Raw genomic sequence first — 24,944 nt, forward strand, 5'->3', positions numbered from 1 at the left:
GGTCTGGCAACCTTAGTGAAAGAGTTATGTCTCTTTGGGAACTGTTAACACATAATTATAGTTCACGGCTTCAAATTTAGAAAGAAGCTTAGAAATAAGTAGCATCAAGTGCAATTTGATAGTTCAACCACATCTCTGATGATTGGTAGTTTACAACTAACTGTTTAATGGTTTTGAACCAATTATTTCGAGCTGCCAATAAAATTCTGACTTAGTCCTGATGAATAGGTAAAAGCAAGCTCTGCTGAGGCATTCAGTAATTAAATAGAGATAATCATATACATGAAGGAGCCTAAGTCTGTGTATAAGTTTATCCTTTATTTCACATTGCCTGAAAACAGACCACATGTTCAGATAATTCTTCAGTCTCACTTAGAAAAGATTAAAAATACATTTCGAAACTAAAAATTCGAAAGAAACTTTCCAGACTATTCAAACCTCAGAAACCCATTACTCCTGCAATAATCAGGTTGTCCTGGCAGCTGCTGTGTCTCATATAACTCATCTTAAGTTAGCCAGAGTGTAACAGTAGTGTAAAACTAGGAAACTTGCCTTTAATATGCCATTGGTTTTCACACTTTAATTTGCTGATGGGACCTGTGATGACTTGGCAGATTATCACAGAAAGAGCTAAAAACAAAGGAAACCCAAGGGAAGATTTTTAAAGAACTACAAGCAGATGAATATATTCTTACATTGTTTATATGCTACAAATATGCTGAAATGGTGAGGAAGTTCACCCCCATTTTCAGCACGACTAAATTCATTAAATAAGGACTAGTGCCAAAAAATGCATACATTTTGGTTTACTTTGACAACGTTCCTTTTTTTCCCCTTTGTTTCCTTAAAAAGTATTCCTGACAGTCCACGGTCAAGCTGCCCTAACATCACCTGGCTGAGAATGCATTTAGGTCAAATTTAAGTTTGGTGCTTCATTGTGTGGTTCAGAGCAAAACTGGTGAAACTGCTCCACCTGTAGCAGGCAAGCCTTGGGCCCAAAGTCTCGATCATTCATAAAACAGCAGGTATGCATGAATACCACAATGGCCCAGTGTGTTAATGCATTAAATGGCAAGGCACAGGCAGAGCAAACTAGCTCAGTCAGGGAAGTGGTTGAGTACCTGAAATCGGCATCACGATTTTAGCGCAAAAATCAACTGTGATTCCTGTTCCTGATTACTGTTTAATGAACTGTGCAGGAAGGCATGTTTATGAATGTTGAAGACACATAATATTAACAGCCTATGTTGATTTTGAATCTACAGTATTGCAACACCACTGAACTAAACATGAGACCATTGATGAAATGGCTTTTCACAGAATCTTTACAGTGTAGAAGGAGGCCAGTTAGCCCATTGAATCACCACTGGCTCACTGAAAGAGCATTCTACTGAATCCCACTCCCCTTCCTTATCCCCATAACCTTGCACATTTTTCTTTTCAGATAGCAATCCAATTCCTTTTTGAACACCTCGGTCAAATATGCCTCCACCACCCTTGCAGGAAGTTTGTTCCAGTCTCTAGCCACCCTCATATCACTTCTACTCCTTTTGCCCATTATTTTCAATCTGTGTCTTCTAGTTCTTGATGCTCTCTTGGATGGGAACAGTTTCTCACTATTTACCTTGTCCATATCCTTCAGGATCTTGAATACCTCCATCAAGTCTCCTCTCAGCCTCCTTTTCTCCAAGGAAAACAGTCCCAACCTCTCCAATCTATCCTCATAGCTACAATTCTTCATCCCGGGAATCACTCTTGTGAATCTCCTCTGTACTCTCTCCAATGCCTTCACATCCTTCCTCAAGCATGGCACCCGGAACTGGACACAGTATTCCAGATGAAGCCTAACTAGTGTCTTGTACAAGTTTAACATGACCTCCTTACTCTTGTACTCAATGTCCCTATTAATAAAATGTAGGATACCATATGCTTTATTAACTGCTCTCTCAACATGCCTTGCTATCTTCAATGACTTATGTGCATATACACCAAGGTCTCTCTGTTCCTGCACCTCCTTTACAGTTTCTCCCTTTGTTTTATACTGTCTCTCCACATTCTTCCTGCCAAACACTTCTCTGCAGTGAACTTCGTCTGCCATTTGTCTGCCCAATTCACCAACATGTCTAGGTCCTTCTGAAGTTCAAGACTATTCTATTTTGTGGATTAATGAAATGTCTCAGACTGTTACATTTCTATAGTTATATCATAATCATTGACCTATTGTTTCTATATATTTTACATGCATTACCATGATTTTGAGTTTATAAGAAAAAGTACTGAAACACTGTCAGGAAAATAAGGAAAATATGATATAAAACCTTGAAATATTGATTGCATGCTTTGGATAGCAAGCAGTAGAAAATGAACAAGGGAAAAATAATAAAGCTGGATAGAGGGCTTTCTATCTGACTATCTGTAAAATAAAATAATGTATGTCAGCACTTTAGTGAGTAATGTTAATGTCAACAATACAAGTTAATAGGTCATGTAACTTAAACTGGAATGAATATGACCTGTACAATAGCTGAGGTTTATCAAAATTTGCTAATGTAACCGTACTATTCATATCAACTTGCAATTATGCAATAAACTAATTCACAGACACATGTCAGAAACTTATACTTTCCACAAGATGAAAGAAAATGAGCATATTCAGAATCTGTTTCCTGTCTATTCACTTCCCAATTTTAATCACAACTAACCCTGGTTCTAAACTTTATTTGGCAAGCTAACATAAACTTCAACAAATAACATATTCCTGTCTTGCATCCCAACTCCTCAGATTATACTCACGATTAATCCATTATTATTGTCATGGTATCCTGTCTCCCCCTGCTACCTTGCTTAAGTTAGTGCTAATTCTTAACTGCTACAAACTGACAGTTAAAATTTTATCTACCACCAATCTTCACCCCGAGTTGTTTATTCCATCTTTTTTATTGCTAACGTTCTGTGTACTGTAGGCAGCTACTTCTGTTATATTCACAATGAGTGGCAAGGACAGCAACTTTGTGTTGGGTAATTTTGGTGGCTTTTCACAAGGTGACATTTTTTGTTTTTTGATCCAGTTTTGTTCCAGGCATTCTAGAGAACCATTGAAAAGGTATCTAATACACCTATCAGCTATTAGCATTGGAGTAGGTTACTATATTTAATTTAAAATGTTTTGAAAACTTCAATGCCAGGCTCTGCCTATGGCAAAGTCTGTTTTAAAAATTTCACCATCTACCTGCTGTATCTGCTATGTCTGCATATGCCATTAGGTTAGAATTTACAGTGTTAAATGCCCAGCTTACAAAACTAGCAGCAAACTCCATCAGTGATGCTGTGTTAAAGCCCCTTCCTGCAACAAGCAACAATTTTAGGACAATATGCTGTTTTCCTGTCAACCTATCCCCTTCTTCCACCTTCCACTTTCCGCATGTCCCTTGCTTCCTGCTGTCCCTGGCCCGCTTCTCTGCTTCACCTTCACCTCTACTGTCTCTCTTCCTCACCTTCCTTCCCTTTTGTTCTTCCTCACTCCATCCTTTCCCCACTTAGCCCCTCCCCTTTCCTTTCTTCTTCCCACCCCCCAACTCCGTTATTCCTCCCTTCATGCGCTCCTTCTCTCTCCTCCTTTCCTCAACCCTGACCCAATTATTCCCTTCCCCAAATGCCCCTCTCTCTCTCGATCTCTTCAGGTACCATTACCTATGAGGGCATTGTCGACTTAGATGTTCATGTATTGGCCCATGGTTGTGCTTGGCAAGGTACTGCAGTGTCTGCAAAACCTACTTGATTAGAATACCTCAATTTGCCATGACTCCATGTGCAATGTCACAGGTGATGAAGAGTTAAGTTCTGTATTCTCTAAGTGTGAAGAGATGTACACTCTTTAGGCACAGGTATATGAGAAACATCTGATCCAGGTGGTGAAGGTGAAAATCAAGCCCATTGTAGCAGCATGGTCAATACTGAATTTCAGGTTGGACCATAGTTCATTTTAAGGTCACTGTAGACCTTACTTCTGCATTAGTTTTCAGACTCTGCTGCCTATGCCGTAACTCACACCGAGTCCAATTCACTGATCTACCTTGACACCCAGTCAAGCAATGCTGAACTTTAAAATTCTCATTCCTTGCATCTAAATCCCTCCATAGCCTCATTCCTCTCTATCTGTAATCTCCTCCAGCCCTACAACCTGCCGAGATATCTGAGCTCCTCTAATCCTGACCTCCTTCAACATCCCAGATTTTAATTGCGGCACTATTGGCGGCTATGCCTTCAGCTGCCAAGGCCCTAAGCTTTGGCACACTCTCCCTATAACATTCTGCCTCTTTTTCAAGATATTCATTAAAACCTACATCTGACCAAGTTTTTGGTCACCTGCCGTAATGTCTCCTTACGTGTCTAATTGTCAAATTTTGTTTGATAGTGCTTCTGTGAAATACCATGGGATGTCTAATTATGCTCAAGGCACTATTTAAATACAAGTTGCTGTTTTTGAAAAGAATACAAGGAAACACAGGACAAGAATTGCTTTTTCCCCATCAATTCTGCTCTTGAAGAGCTATCCAGAATAACTGTTAGCCAGGCCTTCACGTGTATCTGTACTACTGGACTGACCTGCTGTCACAACATACATTATGAGCTGGAAACATCACTCGCAAAAACTGTCTGTAAAGGTGAGATCTGAACTCCCCACACCCCCCGCATGTACAAACAAGGTATGTATACAGGGAGAAAGGGATCGCTAGGATATGGGAGAACATAGAAAGAGCAATTAGAATGGGGCAGGGTGGGGGGGGAAGACCTGTCTAGAGTATAAACATCACCATAGACCAGTTGGACCAAATTGCCCATTTCTGTGTTGTTAATTGTATGTAATCCTATGTAACATTCACAGATTACACTAAAATGTGAGGAAGTTATTTCTGACAGGGCAGGAACAGATCTACTAAATAGATTAAGTGAGATCTGGACTAGTAATCCAGAGGTCCAGTCTAATGCCCTGGGGATATGGGTTCAAATCCCACCAAGGCAGTTGGTAGAATTTAAAATTCAATTAATAAATCTGGAATTAAAAACGAGTCTCAGCAATGGTGGCCATGAAACCATTGTCTTAAAAACCCATCTGGGCCACTAATGCCCTTTGGGGAAGGAAACCTGCCATCCTTACCTGGTCTCCCCTAGATGCAACTCCAGACACAAAGCAATGTGGTTGACTCTTAAATGCCTAATAAGACACTCAGTTGTATCAAGCCACTGCAAAGCCTAAAAGGAATGAAACCAGATGAACCACCTGATATCAAACAAGGAACCAGAAACACCAATGGCAATCCCAATTCTATCAACCCTGTAATGTCCTCCTCACTAATATCTGGGGGCCTGTGTCAAAATTGGGAGAGCTGCCTAGCAGACTAGTCAAGCAACAACCTACATAGTCATATTCATGGAATCATATCTTACTGATCACCCATCCCTGGGGATGTCCTGTCCCACCGGCAGGACAAACCCACCAGAGGTAGCAGCACAGTGATATAAAGTTAGAAAGGAGTTAACCTGGGTGTCCTCAACATTGACGCCAGACACCATGAAGTCTCATGGCATCAAGTCAAATATGGGCAAGGAACCCTCCTACTGATCACCAACTGCCGCCGCCCCCCAACCCCTCAGGTGATGAATCAGTACTCCTCCATGTTGAACATCTTGTACACCACTTGAAGAAGTACTGAGGGTGGCAAGGGCACACAATGTACTCCAGGTGAGGGACTTCAATGTCCATCATCAAGAATGGCTTGGTAGCACCACTACTGACTGCGCTGGCTGGGTCCTGCAGGACGTAGTTGCTAGACTGGGTCTGCGGCAGGTGGTGAGAGAGCCAACAAGAGGTGAAAACCTATGTGACTTCATCCACACCAATCTACCTGTCACAGATGCGTCTGTTCATGATAGCATTGGCAGGAGGGACCACCACACGGTCCTTGTGGAGATGAAGCACCATCTTCACATTAAGGATACCCTCTAATGGTGTCAGGGGTATGGGGAGAGAATGAGGGTATGGTGTTGAGATAGAGGATCAGCCATGATCATATTCAGCGGTGGAGCAGGCTTGATGGGCCGAATGACCTACTGCTGCTTCTATTTTCTATGCTTTATGTATGTGTGGCATTACCACCGTGCTAAATGGAATAGATTTCGTACAGATCTAGCAACTCAAAATTGGGCATCCATGAGGCACTGCAGGCCATCTGCAGCAGCAGCAGAATTGCATTTAACCATAGTGTGTAACAAAAGAGAATCTAACCATCTTCCTTTGACATTCACTGGCATCCCTGAATCCCCCTCTATCAGCATCCTGGGGGTTACCATTGACCAGAAACTGAACTGGACCAGCCATATAAATATTGTGGCTGCAAGAGCAGATCAGATGCTAGGAATTCTGCAGTGAGTAACTCACCTCTTGCCCCCAAAAAGCCTGTCCACCAGCTAAAAGATGTGTGATGGAATACTCCCCACTTGCCTGGACGAGTGCAGCTACAACACTCAAGAAGCTTGACACATTCCAGGACAAAGCAGCCAGCTTGATTGGCACCCATTCACCACCTTAAACATTCACTCCATCCACCATTGACGAACAGTGGCAACAGTGTTTACCAACTACAAGACGCACTGAAGCAACTCACCAAGGCTCCTTCAACAGCACCTTCCAAGCCCACAACCTCTACCACTTAGAAGGAGAAGGGCAACAGGTGCATGGGAACACCAGCACCTTCAAGTTCCCCTCCAAGTCACACACCATCCTGACTTAGAACTATATTGCTCTTCCTTCATTGTTGCTGGGTCAAAATCCTGGAAATCCCTTCCTAACAGCACAGTGGGTGTACCTACAACACATGGACTGCTGTGGTTCAAGAAAGGTGGATAACCATCACCTTCTCAAGGGCAATTAAGGATGGGCAATAAATGTTGGCCCAGCCAGCGACATCTGCACCTCATGAATGAATAAATTTTTAAAAAGGATGCAAATAAGGATGTGTTTTGGATATTGGACATGGGAAGAACTGAGAGATAGTTATTCCATGAATTATGCTGAAGTGGCTAATGGAAAGGTTGAAAAGATTAGGGGGTGTTAATAGTTCTGGCAGTTCACAAGTCCAAACATTATGGGGTTTTGCTAACTGCTAAGTTGATTGCTGTGTACTAAATCTGCAGAATACGAGTCAAATTATGTGAGGCTGAAATGTGAGTAATGTGTCCATTTTTGTCCAAAGACACAAAACAAATGTACAAGTCTTGAAGATTTTGGAAGGGAGAGGAATGACACCCAAACCTAGTGTAACAGGAATGAAGTGTGAGCATCAATAATAAAGTAAATATTATAGAAAAGGTAAATTCAGAGCACAATGGAGTAGAGATTCAAACTAGAGAAAAGCAAATTTAGTATTAATGTCAGGAATTCTGTTCCCACAATGGGTGGAATTTATTTAGGCGACAGGAATCTCGGGCGGAATAATACAAGGGCGTGATGGCATGCCGATCAACGCCTGCCTGCCCCATGTATTATGGGGGTGAGCTCAGGGATGGGCAGGAAGGTTCTAGGATGGGCACCCACCTCATTTTACATGACGCCCATGAGAAACACACCCACGGTGGACATGTAAAATTCAGCCCTTTACCTGCTGGCTGGAGAGCCAATGAGAGCCTCCATTAGGGAAAGCCTGCCGTCTTAATTGCCAAACAGGCACTTAAGTGGCCAATGATGGGCCTTGTCCACGACCAAGGACCGTGAGAGAAGAAACTGCAGCCCTCCCGCCACCTGAGAGCTGCTGACCAATCAGGGACCATTAGCTCTCCATTCCCTGTCAGTGCTGCCAGGAACAATGCATCCATCAGAAACCCAGGGTCAGCTGGGGAATCTGGCCACCTGTGAGTAAGGGTGAGATACAGGTAGCAGTAGGGGGTGTCAGGCTATGGGGGGGCAGAGGGGTCAGAAAAAAAGGGGAAGGGAGTTTCCTCTCCATGGGCACCCCTCCCCGATGATGGGTCCCTCGATCAGGCACTAAATGTCTTACAACAAGGGACTACCCCCTCTATGGGAGCCTGTAATCAAACCTGAGAGGCTTTGCTTTTCAGGCTTCCCGGTTGGTGACTATTACAGGTGGCAGGATGAGGCCCTTAGGTGGGCTATCTATGAGCCTTCTCACCCCAGACTCAACTGGGGCAGAGGTGTGAGGGTGGCAGGGTCCTGACCTCGCATTCTCTAGCCCAATTAAACACACCCCAGCCTCCAAACTTGCCTCAGGAGAGGGCATTAAATTCCACCCAACGAGTCATTAACACTTGGAATTGACTCCCTGGGAGGGTAGTGGAGGCAAAATTTGAGGAACCATTTAAGAAAAATGTGATTGTTATGATAGGGAATGGTAAGTTTTTGCAGATGGATGAATTGAGATAGGCTGATCGATCTCCCTCATCTATTTTATGGTAATCTGAGTAGATGTTCTGACTGCATCGAACTGGCGAGTCCAGCAGTTGTTAGGGAATACAAAGCACCCTGTTAAAGCCCAGATCTAGCAAACTATTGAGTCTGGTTAATAATGTACGATCACAGCTATGATTGACAGCTAAGCAAATTTCTTCTTTGATTTTCTGACTGTATCGATATTAAAATTTTTTAAGTTGGATGTATTGGAAGTAAACTAGGATAACCTTCCATTTTCATTAAAACCTAAAGCATAAATTAAAATCCATCATGAAAAATTGATCAGTATGTGTGAGCTTATATTCAACGTGATCCTAATATGTCAATTGTTATTGGAAGTTAAGAATTCACAAGCTGCCCACCAGTTACTCTTTCATACAATGGTTATTATATTCAAAAACACCATACATGTATTGATCACGTATTCTAGAAAGTATTTATATTCATTGTTGAATTTAAAGATATATTGTCTGCTTATATTAATTGAATGCTGTAATATGTTTTCAATCAGAAGACAAAATGTTACTTGCAGTTGGAGTATTATTATCTGTATGTGGCTTCCCAACTCTACAATCTCTTCTTTACCTTAATTAGGACTAATCAGAATGAAATTGTTTCTGGCTGGTATTTGACATGAATAGATCTGGTACTTGTATGAATAGATATGATTATTAAAAATCCAAACACATTAAGAAATATATCACTCAATTTTAATTTACAAACAGATTAATGATTTATAACATGTTTACATATAGATAATTGAATACAGTCCATTTCACCAAAGCAAAAACTCATCTAACCATAGCATGGTGCCGTAAGTGCAGGACATTGACGTTACTGCAATGCTTAAGGAAGCCACAAGCGACATGGGACATTGGGCAGAATTTTCCCTTTCTCACTCTAAGACCTGAATAACATGTTTGGTGGGGCGGTGAGGGGTTGGGGGGCGGGGGTGGGGGGCAGCTGCGGTGTGGGGTGGATCAAAGGGAACAGCTCACCTCCCACCACCCAGAAGCAAAGTCGGCGTTGAACTGACATGCTCCACGCCAACCCATCCCACAGCCAGTGCTGTGGGGGAGTGGGGGGGCTATACGAGGGCCAAGTGGAGCTCTGGAGCTGCTGGACAATTGGATTGGCTGGCAGCTCCATCAGTCCTGGCAGTGCCAAGAGCCTGTCAGAAGCAGCTGCCAGGACTGCAGGAGAATAAGGAAGAAGACCTATGGATCCTTGGAGCAGGTAAGTCTGGGGTCTTGGAGAGAAAGGGTTTCGGTAGTTCAGGGAAGGGGGATAGTGGGGGGGAGGGGGTAGGTTTAAGTCTGCATGTGGGTAGGAAGAAAGAGGGAGTTTGCTCTTAGCGGGGGCCACCCTGCAATTGGCAAAAGGCAGCCCCGAAAGTGAACACCCCCACCTCCTTCCCACCCTTTGAAGAACCTTAAAAAAAAATCCAGCTGCCCACTCCTAACCTGATGCCCACATCAAACATTTTAAGCATTGGGCAGCATATTATTAGGGGCAATTGGCTTGATAAAAAGCCTAATTGACACTTGACTACTTATTTGAATATGGTGGGTGGTTGTCAATTTTGGCACCTGCTCATTCCTCGTATTATGGAGGTGAGCTCAGGGGTGGGTTGGAAGGTGGTGGGCTGGGCATCTAAACTATTTTACATTCCCCCCCCCACCCAAAACACATCCAGCGGGGGCACATAAAATACTAAGTGGAGACTGGTCTAGAAGTCAGCGTTAAACCCGTTCCTTGGCGAGGGGGATTAACTTCTGCAGTTACACAGCTGTCAGCTTATTACCTATTCATGCCTGTGAAAGGCGGTGAATCTTGAAGCAGGGCAGACAGGAAGTCGATGCTGCTCCTGGTACCTCATGCGTTTGAAAGTCTGGGAGCCATATTTAAAGGGCACTTGGATAGGAATTCATTGTGATCCAAGAACTGCTCACTTCATCATCAAGCACCACCTTTGGAGGTTGACTCCCCATCGCCCCTTGGAGAGATGTCTGTCACCAGACTGTGTGTGGCCCCAATGTTTTAGTGACACCTCAATACATATTTTCCTTCAGGCCATTTGGGAAAGGAGGGATGTCCTCTTTCCCAGGGATGGCAGCAGGAGGCTATCTCATCAGACCAAGGTGGCCTGGACGGAGGTAACAGTGCAGGTCAGTGGCTGTGGGCCCCACAGGAGAACCTGGCTTCAATGCCACAAGAGGATGAATGATCTGCTGTGTGCTGCCAGGCAGGATAAGTGTCACTGTCTACTCAATGCAAAGTCACAATCATAGGGGCATGAAGCATTGTATGTTTGTGACTGCATACATAGGAGGTTGGGTGGCCGGCATCTCCATCAGTTGCATCATGTGGGCTGAATGTGTGTAAGTTAATTAATGCTCTGAAGGTTGCACAACATGAAGCACCAATGCCTTATACATATCTTGTGCAACCTTCGCAGCTCATGACGCTAATAATTATTTATGTTTTGCAATACAGCCCCCACTCCCACTGAAGGCATAAGAGGAGAAGACCCCCAGGTCCACTCCCAGCTCCAGCTCCACCTCAGAGGAGGAAGAGTTGGGACCCTCAGAGGGTGCACCGTGAAAGTGTTCCTCTGCATCCTCCACTAGCTCAAAGACATTCACCTCATTTGGTAGCCCGTCTAGAGTAGGTTCGGGATTATAATCTGGTCATCTGATCTCTAACACAGGCCTGCAATTTGTGGAGGCAGTGACAGCCGAGGTCTCTGACACTCGGAGGACTACTGGAGATCAGGCCCTTGCTGAGCCCCATGCAGATGACAAGCCTCTGGACTCGGTCCCAAGAGAACTGTTGAAGATGCAGAGACAGGCAGAAGAACATCAGGCAGAGATGCTAGAGACCATGTACAGACTGGATCGAAGGCTGGAGGAGCCCATCCACCTTCTGTCTGCAGTCGTGGCTTCAGTATGTGAGTGCTTGGCTGCATCCATGGAAATGGTGGCGGTTGCCTTGGAGACCCAGGTCCAGCAGGACACACAGTGGCTGCTGAATATGCGCTCGGACCTTCACTCTATCGTTCTAGCCATGGGCGTAGTGCAACAGTGGCTGGTCGAGAGGGGGATGGGGCACCTTGACCTCCCCTAGGTGCCCCTTTCCCTTAAGAAGTCAGGGATGTGCCATAGGGCACCTACAGGGAGGATGGGCACCAGTCAGGCAACCTGTGGGCTTCATCCCAGCATTCTCCAAGGTTTCTGCTCCACATCCACCTCCCCTCTACCACTGATCCCATTACCTCCAGCAGGTCCACCTGTGCAGGGACCCTCAGCAGGCCAGAGCCTTCTAGGCCTTGGGCCAGCAGAGGATGCCAGCCAAAGTCATCACAGTCAACAAGGCATAACAGTCAGCAGGCTTCCTCCACCTCATCTACGGATGTCAGAGCTGTACCCAGGCACAGCAATAGAAAAAGAAAGATTAATTAAGTTTTGAAGGCGTAAAGGTGGCACAAGTGTCCAATCATTATTTATAAAATTTGCACTTCTAAATATCTGTTGAATTGCACTGTGTTCGGGTTTGCCGTGTTCTCATTATGCTGCTTGTTGCTGCAATGGTCGCAGGGATTTAAAGGCATTGCATTTTGTTCCTAATCAGATTCCGATAATATGGTTCTACTGATACACCATTTAATGTCTCACATTGTCAGCCATGTCATCATTGAGTATTCCAACATGAGTATGTTTCAGCCTCGGCCATCATTCATGAATGTGCAGCCTAGACACGCATCAGGCAACCCAGCAGGTATTGCTCACCCAGTTTTGAGCCCTCTGAGAATGCTATCTGTGCAGCGTTTGCAACCACATTATTGCATGTCCTGCTGGTGTCCTGATGTGAGATGTGAGGAGGACACAAAGAGGCCTCAAAGGGAGTCAGACAGGCTGAGTGAATGGCCAGGAACATGTCAGATGGAGTATGAGGGTCAAAAGTGTGAGGCTCTCCACTGTGGGCTGAGGAAGAGCAAGCGAGATAATGGGAAGTGTGGATGGCCAAATGGGCCTGACTGTCCTTGTTCAACAGTAACTGTGAGCTCACATGCAGATGCAGCCGACAAGGAAGGAGGCAACTGGCAAGTTGCCCTTGATTATGTGTAGGATTAAAGATGTCTGACAGCAGTTGACTGCAGCCTTGGTGAGACCTCACATGGAGGATTGTCTGTCCTGTTTGTCATCTTACCTAGGGAGGGATTGACCTCACATAAAGGGATTGCAACCAAGGTTCACCAGACTAAGTCCAGGGATTTGGGGGTCATCCCATGAGGTAAGATTACTGTGGTTCCCAACCTTGCTGGGATCTCGATGTTATGAGATCCATGAGCCAGGGAGTAAGCCTGCTGCTGTGTGAGCTTCACCATAGGGAGGAGAACACAACTGTGCATGGTTCTCATCCAGTTGCCTCATGATTATTAAGGTGTGCCTTTAGTTGGTCATTTGTGTTCACCTTTAACTCCACCCACCCGAAAAGACCCTCCTCCCAATTCGAAGGATCACATTTTCAGAACGGCTGCATTTTCGAGGAGACATTTAAAAAATGATGTGCCTCAAATTTCAAACATGCCCAACCATCTTTTACCCTCCCTCTGTCACCCACCAACATCCCTCTAGCACATTTGACCCTCCCACTATAACTATTCCTCTCCCCTCTGTTACCCTTGAACTTCCCCCGTTACCCTTGAACCTATAAATATTACCATCCACATGCCTTCTCTCCCCTCTGAGCCTACGCTTATTACTGTACCCATGCCCATCCTGACCCTAACCCCTCCCATTATCCAAGCCACCTGTTTTGCCTGCTTCCTTAACCGCACCCTCCTTACCCCATGAAACGATCAGCTACCTGACTATTACCCTGGTCCTGCCACCCTATTGCATCCTACTCCCCCCGTCACTGTGACTATTCCCTCCACTGCCCATTACCCTCAGGTCAACCCCTGGGGACCCATAGCACTGAACATAGCACTCATAGCACTCAAACCACCTTTCGGACCATCTCTCTCCCACCATCCCTTCCCAGAAACTGTCTCCCCCCTCCCAACCACAAGACCCCCAGGTCCAACAAACAAGGTCCTTCCTTTGATCCCACATCCTTGTATCCTCACATTCCCTCGCTGCTTCCTTCCCTGCCCTGAATAGCCTGGCTTCCTTCCACGGCTACTCTCCCACCCTGCCCATTGACCCTTGCACCTTTTCCCAGGCTGTTTCATCCTTCCCTGTTGACCGTGCGTTCCTTCATCTAGCCTCCTTGACCCTTACTCAGTGGACTCCATCCTCCGTCCCTTGGTCATCCTCCGCGCACCTTGAACAATTAATACCCAAACTCAATCATAGCCTGCTGTAGAAGAATGCACCTGAAAGAGGGCAAGGGGGCAGCTACTCACTGCAAAGTGCAGGAAGAAGTCTAATACTTCTTAACACCTTACATATGGTTGGGTTTCAGAGGGTATGTTTTTCTCGCTCATTACTAACAAGATTGTGACTGTCAATGTAATACCGGCCAGCCAGAGTTTAATATGAATGTATGACATACTAATGAATGCAAAAGAGCTTCCTGACCATCAGCATCAGGAAGGCTGAACTTCCTGAAACGTTCTTCTATCTTTACACTAAAGTTTAACCTGCCATCGGGAATCTGGGTTTTGGCCTCCTGCGCAAGTATCTCCCATTCCTGCCATTCCCCGGAAGATTCAGTCCATGCCTGCAGGCTTCAACATTAGGTTCCCTTCAGGGAAGCTCTTCAAACACTCCAGACTGCCTCCTTGACCCTTTGCGTGCCTCCACCAAAGTTACAGAGACAGTAATCCGAGAGCTTCTGTGTACAGATGACTGCGCTCCAGCTGCCTACAACAAAGAAGACATCCAGACTGACAAACAAATCCTCACATGCTGCCATAAACTTTGGTCTCCAACTCAGTGTCTCCAAGACCGAGGTTATGTTGCAGTTAGCACCAGGCAATGCTAGGATGCACCTGACTTAAACGTTGATGGCACCAGTCTCAAGGCTATAGAAAATTTCTCATACCTTGGTAGTGTGCGTTCCAGGGATGCCACTATTGATGAAGATATATGTGCTCACATCCAGAAAGTAAGTTCTGCCTACAGCTGACTCCATGATCGTATCTGGAAGCAGCTTGGCATTAAGCTGAAGACTAAAATGAAACTTTACCAGACCATTGCCCTTTGCTGTATGGTCAGAATCCTGGATCTGCTAAAGGCGCCTCAACAAAGCTCTGGAACGCTTCCACCAAAGGCACCTGAGGTCCATCGTGAGATTGTGATGGCAGGACAAAATCACAAATAATGAGTCCATTGCACTGGGCTCAACAGCATGGAGACCACCCTCCAGAAAATGTATCTTAGGCCATATCTCCAGCATGGACGACTATAGAATCCCTAAGTAGATCTTTTTTGGGGAACTGTCTCAGGGCAAGTGACATCAAGGGGGTCATACAAATGACATAAGAACACCCTTAAAAATCCTTACAAACTTCTGCATTGCAGGTCACCTCTCTTGATAAAACACTGCAACCAACAGCCCATATTGAGACAACATACGAGCATACAAATCAGGAACAGGAGTAGGTCATTTGGCCGCTCGAGCCTGCTCCACCATTCAATAAAATCATGGCTGATCTGATTGTATCCTCAACTCCACATTCCTGCCTGCCCCCGATAATCTTTCACACCCTCCCTTATCAAGAATCTATCTAGCTCTGCCTTAAAAATATTCAAAGACTATGCTTCTCCGCCTTTTGAGGTAGAGACTTCCATAGGCCCTCAGAGAAAAAAAAAGTCTCCTCATCTCTGTCTTAAACCAGCGACTCCTTATTTTTTAAACATTGACCCCTAGTTCTAGATTCTCCCACAATAGGAAACATCCTCTCCACATCCACCCTGTCCAGACCCCTCAGGATCTTGTATGTTTCAATCAAGTCGCCTCTTACTCTTCTAAACTCCAGTGGATACAAACCTAGCCTGTCCAACCTTTCCTCATTAGACAACCAGCCCATTCCAGGTATTAGCCTACTAAACCTTCTCTGAAGTACTTCCAATGCATTCACATCCTTCCACAAATAAGGAGGCCAATACTGTACACAGTACTCCAGATGTGGTCTCACATCTGTATAATTGAAGCATAACCTCTCTCCATTAGTATACAATTCCCCTCTCAATAAACAATAACATTCTATTAACTTTCCTAATTACTTGCTGTACCTGCATACTAAGCTTTTGCAATTCATGTACTAGGACACTCAGATGCTTCAGAATCTCAGAGCTATGCAGTCTCTCCCCATTTAGACAATATGCTTCTTTTTTATTCTCCCTCTCAAAACGAACAATTTCACTTTTTCCCACATTATACTCCATTTGCCAGATTTTTGCCTACTCACTTAACATATCTATGTCCCTTTGTGGCCTCCTTATGTCCTCTTCACAATTTACTTTCCTACCTACGTTTGTGTGAGTAAATTTAGCAAACATACGTTTGGTCCCTTCATCCAATCGTTTATATAAATTGTAAATGGTTGAGGCCCCAGCACTGATCCATTTGGCACACAACTCTTTACATCTTGCCAACCAGAAAATTACTTATTTATGCCAACTCCATGTTTCCTGTTAGCTAGCCAATTTTCTATCCATGCCAATATTTTCCCACTACACAATGAGCTTTATTTTCCGCAATAACCTTTGTTGTGGTACCTAGCCTGCAATTGTGTAAGTAGACCAAGTTTCTTTCTTTCCCCCAGCCTTAGGCAGGATAAACACACTCTGCTGAAAGAGCTGAGTGGATCATTAGTTTGAATCTGGTTTCTCTAGCTTCAGTTCAGTGTACTAGAAATTCAAGGTTCTTTAGTGAAGCTAAGGCAAACCAGTGCAGCTTTGGAACTGAGTGCATACTTGGGAGTTTGGTGAGTGAGTGAGTTTGGTGAGAGGGGAAGGACATGTTCCTTTCTTTTTGCTTTTTCTACCTTTTTCCACCCTGTAGGAATTGGATCTTACTCTACAACAGGGAAATGAGCTAGCTCTTTGGTGAATATCTGGTAAGTGGTTAAGTTCTGTTTGAGTCCTAAGGTTTAAAATAGTATTTGAACTGGTGGTAAATTTAAAAAGTATATAAAGAAAGGAAAATAAATACGTGGATAACATGGTTAAGTAATTAAGTAAAACACATTAAAGAACAGGTGATGTGTCAAGGCTGCAGCATGTGGCAGCTCCAGGATGCCAGTGTCAAACACGTCTGCAGGAAGTGTTGTGGCTCGAGGAGCTTCAGCTCAGAGTCATTGAACTAGAGGCTGAGCTGCAGACAGTGTGATACATCAGGGAGGGGGCAAGTTACTTGGATGCTTTGTACCAGGAGGCAGTCACACCACTTAAGATAGGGTCTTCTGATTTGGTCAGTGGTCAGGAGCAGGAGTGTATGACTGCGAGTGAGGCAGGTAAGGGGATGCAGAGGGCAGGAGTGCAGGAACATCAGCCTTTGCAATCGTCCAATAGGTTTGAGGTTCCCTCAGCTTGCTTGGGTGAAAATGGGGGCTGCAGGGTGGATGAGCTAACTGGCCATGTCACCGTGGTAGAGGAAGTGATTCAAGTGGGGAAGCAAAAAGGAATGTAGTGGTGGTAGGGGACAGAGCTGGTGCCAGTGGCCCATGAATACGTGGCTCAAAGGTATGGGAGAAGTGGGTTCCAGTTCATGGGGCACTGGCACCAGTTCTGAGAAAGTAATACTTCAAAGAAATACAATAAATTGATTAAACATGATTTCCCTCTCACAAAACCACATCTGCTCTGTCTGATTACCTTGAATTTATCTAAGTGCCCTGCTATAATGTCTTTAATAATAGCTTATAACATTTTCCCTATGACAGATGTTAAGCTAACTGGCCCATAGTTTCTAGCTTTCTGTCTCCCTCCCTTTTTGAATAAAGGCATTACAGTCACTATTTTCCAATTAATGGAACCTTCCCCAAATCTAAGGAATTTTGGAAAATTACAACTAATGCATCAACTATTTCACCAGCCACTTTTTTTTAAGGCCCTAGGATTAAGTCAATCAGTATCCAGGGACTTGTCAGTCCACAGCTCCAACAATTTGCTCAGTACCACTTCCCCGGTGATTGTAATTTGCCTGAGTTCCTTCCTCCCTTCCATTTCCTGATTTACAGCTATTTCTGGGATGTTACTTATATCCTCTATAGTGAAGACTGATGCAAAATACCCGTTCAATTATCTGCCACCTCCTTATCTTCCATTAGTAATTCCTCAGACTCATTCTCTGTAGGACAATGTTCATTTTGTTTACTCTTTTCTTTTTTAAATATCTATAGAAAATCTTACTACCTGTTTTTATATTTCTAGCTAGCTTTCTCTCGTACTCTAATTTTTCCTTCCTTACCAATCTTTCATTCATTCTTTGCTGTTTTTTATAGTGTATCCAATCTTCTGACCTCCCATCCATCTTTGCGCAATTATATGCTTTTTCTTTAAGTTTGATGCTCTCTTTAAATTTTAGTTAACCACAGATGGTGGGTCCTCAACCTTGGAATTTTTCTTTCTCGTTGGAATGTATCTATTCTGTGTATTCTGAAGTATATCTTTAAATGCCTGCCACTGCTCCTCTATTAAGCACTGAAATTTGGTTCAGCATGTTTCGAGGACCACTTACGCCAAACTCTCAACATCTGACTTGTTTAAAGGAAGGCCAGAGGTGGTGCAACAGCCGAAGATCCCCCAAGCACCAATAACAACAACATGAACTGCCAGTTCTGTGAACATCCATGCTGATCCTAGATCAGACTCAGTCATGAGATGACCCATAGAAGATGATGAAATCACTGTCAGAAAGCACTTACCAGAACAACAAGGGCTGGGATTTACCATGCCGTTTGGCATCGGATGTGTTTGGTGGCGTGAGCGGACGATATGGCGAGAAGGCCAAAAATCAGTTTCACGACGTCGTGAAACGAGTTTGCGATTGTCCGCTCAGCCACATTTCCCACCATCGGACGACGGAAACCTCGTTGTAATACATCAGCATATCCTTAGAAGGCCAGCCTGCCGGACTCATTCCCCTCCCGTGGATCATCCGCCCATATCGGCGGATAAACATAAGAACATAAGAACTAGGAGCAGGAGTAGGCAATTCAGCCCCTCGAGAATGCCCCCCCTCCCCCCATTCATTACGATCATGGCTGATCTCATTTCGGCCTCAACTCCAATTTCCCGCTGGTGTAGAACATGTCTTAACAACTGTGATGTGCAAAAGTCTGGACTTACTGCCAGGGACTTGATCACATCGCGGACATCCAAGGAGCAGAAGGAGCTGGGGCCTGACACCAGTGGCACATTGGAGGAATGTTCATGGCATCCTGGGTGGATTCTCATGGGCATGGCTCTGCTGCGAAGCAGCTCATGGAAGCTGGAAAGTCACTGTTGATGCTCACAATGGATGGTGGTCAAGGGAGTGGGAGAGGAAGATCTAGGATTGACTGGGAAAGGAAGAGGTTAGGAGGGGGGAATGAAGGTGTTGGGGGGGTGAGGTTGGGAAGGGGGGAAAGAAGGTGTTGGGGGAATGAGGTTGGGGCGGGGAGGGAGCATGGGGAGGAGGGGGTAATGAAGATAAGATGGCAACTGGGAAGGTAAGGGTGGGGGGGGGGGTGGAAGGTGGAAGGGAAGGGGTTTTGAGGGGGGAAAAGAGTGCGGAAGGGGGAAGAATCCGGGAGGAGGAAGGAGTGCCGAGAGGGGAGGGAGTCCGGGAGGAGGAAGGAGTGCAGAGAGGTGGGGGAGTAAGGGTGGAGGAAGAAGTATGGATGGAGGAAGGAGTCAGGAAGGGGGAAAGACTAACACTAGAAGAAGGAGGGAGCGTGTCTGAGGGAGTCTGGGAGGGGGACGAAGTGAGGCTGGAGCAGGAAGTGAGACTGGATGAAAAGTTAAGGCTGGAGGAAGGAGTTGGTGGGGAGGGAGGACTAAGGATGGCAGATGAAGCAAGGGTGTCAGAGGGAGTTAGGAAGGGGGAAGGACTAAGCAGGAAGGGGAATCCAGGAGCATGAGAGGACTAAGGGGTAGGAAGGGGTTCCGGGAGGAGGGGTCCAGAGGGGGGAAGGGGTTCCAGGGCTGAATGGGTCCTGAGGGGGGAAAAAGATCCAGGGGTGAAAAGGGCCGGAGGTGGGAAGGAGTTTCAGGGGCGAAGGGATCTGTGGGGGGGGGGGGTAGGGGTTCTGGGGGGGCAGTGGAAGGTGCCTGGAGGGGGTAAGGGGTTCCAGGGAGAGAAGGGTCCATAGGGGGGGAAGGGGTTCTGGGGGGGAGGGGTCCGACAGGGGGGAACATCCAGATGAATGTGCAATGAAGGGGTCTTATGGGTCCATGACTGCCTCCTGTGGAGCAAACTGAGGGTGGGCGTGGTATGAGTGAATGGTGAGAATGGCCGAGGGCAGAGAGACACGGTAGAGAAGAGTTCAATGGTAGCAGCAGAAGGGATGGAGAAGGTGGTTGATGGGAAATTTGAGGCAGACACAGACCCTTGGGGTGGCAAGGAGGAGGTTGGGGAGGTGAATATGGATGGGGTTGGGATTTTCAGGAAGGAAGGGAATGTGCACGTTCACCTGGACATCCCCAAAGGAAAAGTGTTGGGGCTGGTACATCATGGAGGGGAGGTGAAAGGTGATGCCGGGGGGGGGCGTCAACTGTGCTGTGGGAAAGGAAATAGATGACTGGGGAAGGGCAAAAGACAGGGGCGCGCACGAAAAGGCAAATCCAGACCATGCTGTCCAAATCGAAGTGAAACGACAGTTGTGGTGGGTGAGATCAGGTGCTGCATGGGAGCGTGATCAGTGGGTGGGTGGAGATGCAGGTCAACTCAGATGGACAACTGAAAGAAAACCCCAGCAGGCAGCATTGAAAATGCTCAGGACATTGAGGTGAGTATGATATGTGAAGGGTCCACGTGCATGGGAGAGTGCTTGCATGAGGCTCCGAAAAGCCCTGCCACACGCACACTCTTCTTCTCCCTCCAGAATCATTCATTGGCCAGCTGCTCCCTCTGCGGTGACGGAGGACGAGGTTGAGGGGCTCACAGGCAAAGGGGACTTGGAGAGAGAGGACAGTCTCTGAGATTGCCGAGTAGATGACCCAGGGTTCCAGCTGCCACATCTCCTCCCGTTGGGTGCCCAGGGGCCCCGGCCTGACTCCTTGAGGGGAAGGAGCACCTAGAGGGATGTCGAGGTGCCCTGTTTCCCTCTCGCGTTACCACTGCAGGAACTCACCTATGGCTTCCGCAATGGAGTGCAGGTCTGCACACATCTCCATGTTCTGCTGGACCAGGGTCTCCATGGTGTCCACCATCCTCCCCATGGACGCCTCCATATGCGCACATGTGGGCACCACTTCATCAGAGAGCAGGTAGACGCACTCCTACCACTCTGCCCAGGGCTTCCGACAGCTCTGCATGATGTCCCTACGCCTTCTGCTGACTCTCCAGAGTGAGTTGGAAGGCCAAATCTAGAGGTTCATCATCTGACTTGGACCTCACAGATGCCTCTTCCCCAGCAGTCCTCTGAGTGCCTGGGAGCTCGGCCGAACCTGCCTCCTCCTGCTGCGGACATGAGTCCGTGCGGTGACCACCAGGTTGTGAACCTGAGCCTGCTCTAGATCCAGGTCCCACAAAGGTGTGTGTCTCTGCGCTGGAAGAGGATGTACGCTGTGATTGGTCTTCCAGGCTGCTTATTTCCAGCTCTTCAATGGAGGAGTTGTCCTCTTAGCTGGAGCTGAGGGACTGGCTGGCTGAGGGTGTCGGTCACTTGGCAGAGCTTCCTGTGAACCAAAATAGAGGTAATTAGTGCATGGTAGCAGAGTCAAAAGCAGGAGAGAGAGCACTCACATTTGCATTGTGAGAGGGATGATGTGGTGCAGGACCCTTATGAGGGTGTTCGCCGCCAACCTCACCGTCGCCACAGGCATGGTCCACATCCTCACCAGTCAGTGCGATGGCACACTGCTCAAAGTGAGTGAGGGGCCTAATGTGGGCCACTCCATCCCTCGTCTGGGACTCCTCCCTGCTGAGGTGAGCCAGCTTCCCCTGCATGAAAACAGATGGAGAGAGTGTGAGCAGGACACATGGCGCTGCGTGGAATGTTTGTGTGGTGAGCGGAGCCATGGACGGGATGAGGACACAAGCTCAAGATGATATGAGCCTGATGAAGATGTGAGGATGTGTGTGAGAATTAGTGGTGTTGTGCCTTGAGGTGTGAGATCCCTGTGGATGTGTGATGGGTTTGTGAGTGCGTGACTTGAGAGTGATAAGAAGGGTGAATTACCCTGGCGAAACAGGTGAGACCATTCATCTTGTAGCGGCACTGGGTGGCTGTCCTCTTTTGCAGGGCATTGGCGCTGACCACTATTGCCTTCCAAGCCAGATCAGTGAGTTTGCTGTTCATCCTGTGGCCAAAGCGGAGGTAGAGAAGATCACAGTGCGCCTCCACTGCGTCCAAATGGCGCTCGAGGGATGTGTCATTGAACCTGGGGGCTGCAGTCTTTTTCAGGGCCAGTCTCCTTTGCAGCAGCCGTGGGCTGGAAGCACTGAGAGGTGTGTGTGCAGCTGGACTTTAAGTAGGGCGCCTGGAGTAATGAAATGGCGAGGTGATGCCGTGGCGGGTGAATGAGAGTCTGCCCACCGTGGAATCAGCGTATTTCCCGGGAATACATAATTAGTGTGGCGGATTTGGGACAATACAGTGTGAAAAGCTGCCATCGCGGCCGGCAGGTAAAATGACATTTTACCCACCCACTCCCGCACTTAGTGCAAAACTGAGATGATTCCACCTAAGGAGTCCAACACTAAGGTAATTCACATTGTCCATTATCGTAGTGTTTGCCACCATCATGATGCAAAAATATAAGGCTAATTGACAGCAGCAAGTTCTTTTCATCAGATTGTCCAAAGTGATCTTCTGAAGATATTAGGTTTTACACAGCAGACAACATGAGGCTCTCTTTTCAGACACTGTATACCTTTCTTGCTAATAACCTTATTTAAGGCACTTATTTTTATTATGGTAATGCATATGCAGCATTTCTACAATATTTAGAAAGGGGTTGATCATGAATCACTGCTGTGATTCTATTTCCACAGTTAAAATTAAAGGCAAACTAAAGCTATACATAATCCAGAAAAGGATTATAAATGCACACTTTGGAAATCCAAAATAGTGTTTGATAGTGCATGTTGGGTCCTGGTCACTCGTTTAATTTGACTAATGAATCCCGGTTGCTCGCTTGTTTCGGGATGGCTGAGTTGGTAGCATAGACAGAGTAGATCTTAGGTAGAACATATTCTATCTGTTTACAAAGGAACTCAGCAGCTACACTTGTGTGCTTACAACTCAAACCCTGTTTCTACATTACAGACTCTAACTCTAGACTACTCACTTCTGACTACTGACTACTAAGGCAGCCTGAGCTACTCTGCCATTGGATACTAAGATCATGTGATCTTCCATTATGACATTCTTCTTAAAGGTATATTACACATCAGATTACCACATCCCTCCCCCTTTACCCAGAAGTACATTTTACAGCTACGATTACAATTTTTCTCAAAATATGAAATTATTTACACAGATAAGTAATTTACAAATACAGTCTTTCTGGGGGGTTCCTTATGCGTGTAGAACGTCTCAGCTCTACAGCTTCAGATTCTTTGTCAGGAACCTGCTTTTCTGAAGTTGTCTGAACATCAGGTTCTTCAGTGGCACCTACAAATTTGTTTCCTCAGCTCTGGCACGTACAGCCAATCCTTCAGACACATCTGTACTCAGTTGAATTCTTTCAACAGGAGATGTTGATGCAGCCGTGAACACTGGAGGAATCATATCCTGATACTTTGTTTCTCTCCTCCCTATATGTTCTATATGTCTTCATATGACTCGGTCTTCCACTTTCATGTGGTAAGAAAGAGGTCTAGTCACTGCATTTATTTCACCTGATAACCACTTGGGTCCTTCTCCAAAATTTTTCACATATACCGTCTCTCCTATGGTAAACTTTCTGTCATAACTATGCCAGTCATGCCCAGCTTTCTGACTTCCCTGACTCCTTTCCACCTTCCCCCCTAAATTTGGTGTTATTAAGCTCAATCTCTTTCTGAGACGGCATTTCATCAACAATTCCACAGGTGTGATACCTGTTGTCGTGTGAGGTGTGGTCTGATAATGGAAAGAAAACATGCTAGTTTGGTTGCTATGGAGTCTCCAGTTAATCTCTTCATGCCAGTTTTGAATGTTTGAACCACTCTCTTGGCCAGTCCATTCGATGCAGAGTGATACGGTGAAGTTTTTACTCGAGTTATACTGTTGAGGCTGATAAACCATTGAAAATCAGCACTCATAAATGCCGTGCCATTATCTGATACGACCACTTCTGATAGTCCATCGATGGTGAAACTTTGACGTAGCTTGTCAATTGTAGCAGAAGATGTTGGTGACTTCATCTCATATATGTCCATCCATTTTGAGTGAACATCAACAATATGGAGAAACATTGTTCCCGTGAAAGGTCCCACATAGTTAATATATAATCGTACCCATGGTCTTCCTGGCCACTCCCAAGGGTGTAATGGAGCTGTTGGAGGTAACTTTTGCACTGGCTGACACTGCATACAATTTCTTACTAAGCTCTCTATTTCACCATCCATTCCAGGCCATCTTAGGTTGCTGTGTGCTATGGTCTTCATTAGGGAAGTAACAGGATGTGCACTATGCAGTTCAATTAACAATGGCTTTCGTCACTTTGGAGGAACAATCACTTGAGCTCCCCACAATAAGATACCATCCTGGCTGGTTATTTCATATCTTCTGTGAAAATACGGTTTCTCTTTGTTGTTCTTGTACTTTGAATAAAACTACTGGGTCTCGACTTGTCCAATCTCTGATCTGTCTCGCATATACCAGTGATGAATCTAAGAAGTTCAATAATAAAACGAGTTCTTGAGGAACTGGAACATCCTCATAATTTTCTTTCAAAGGCAAATGACCAAGTGCATCAGCATTTGCAATCTGATTTCCAGGCCTGTGGATGAAAGTATACTCATATGCTGCCAGGATCAATGCCTATCTCTGTATTCTTGCTGAGGCTATGGGTGGTATAGCCTTGTCCTTGCTGAACAATCCTAGCAAAGGCTTGTGGTTCTAAACAATAGTAAAATGATGACTGTGTACATACTGACAAAATTTCTTGACACCAAAGATGATTGACAAGCCTTCTTTATCTATCTGTGAGTATCCCCTTTCCGCTGTGTTGCATATTCCTGATATATATCCAATAGGCCGTTCTGAGCAATTGTCCATTCGATGGGAGAGCACTGCTCCCACTCCATGGGAGATGAGTCACATGTCAAAACAAACTCTTTTCTCAGGTCAAAATATACTAATAGGGTGGATGAGTGTAACAGTTGTTTCACC

The sequence above is a fragment of the Cetorhinus maximus genome, chromosome 18, assembly GCF_964194155.1.
Source record: "Cetorhinus maximus chromosome 18, sCetMax3.hap1.1, whole genome shotgun sequence".
NCBI lineage: Eukaryota > Metazoa > Chordata > Chondrichthyes > Lamniformes > Cetorhinidae > Cetorhinus > Cetorhinus maximus.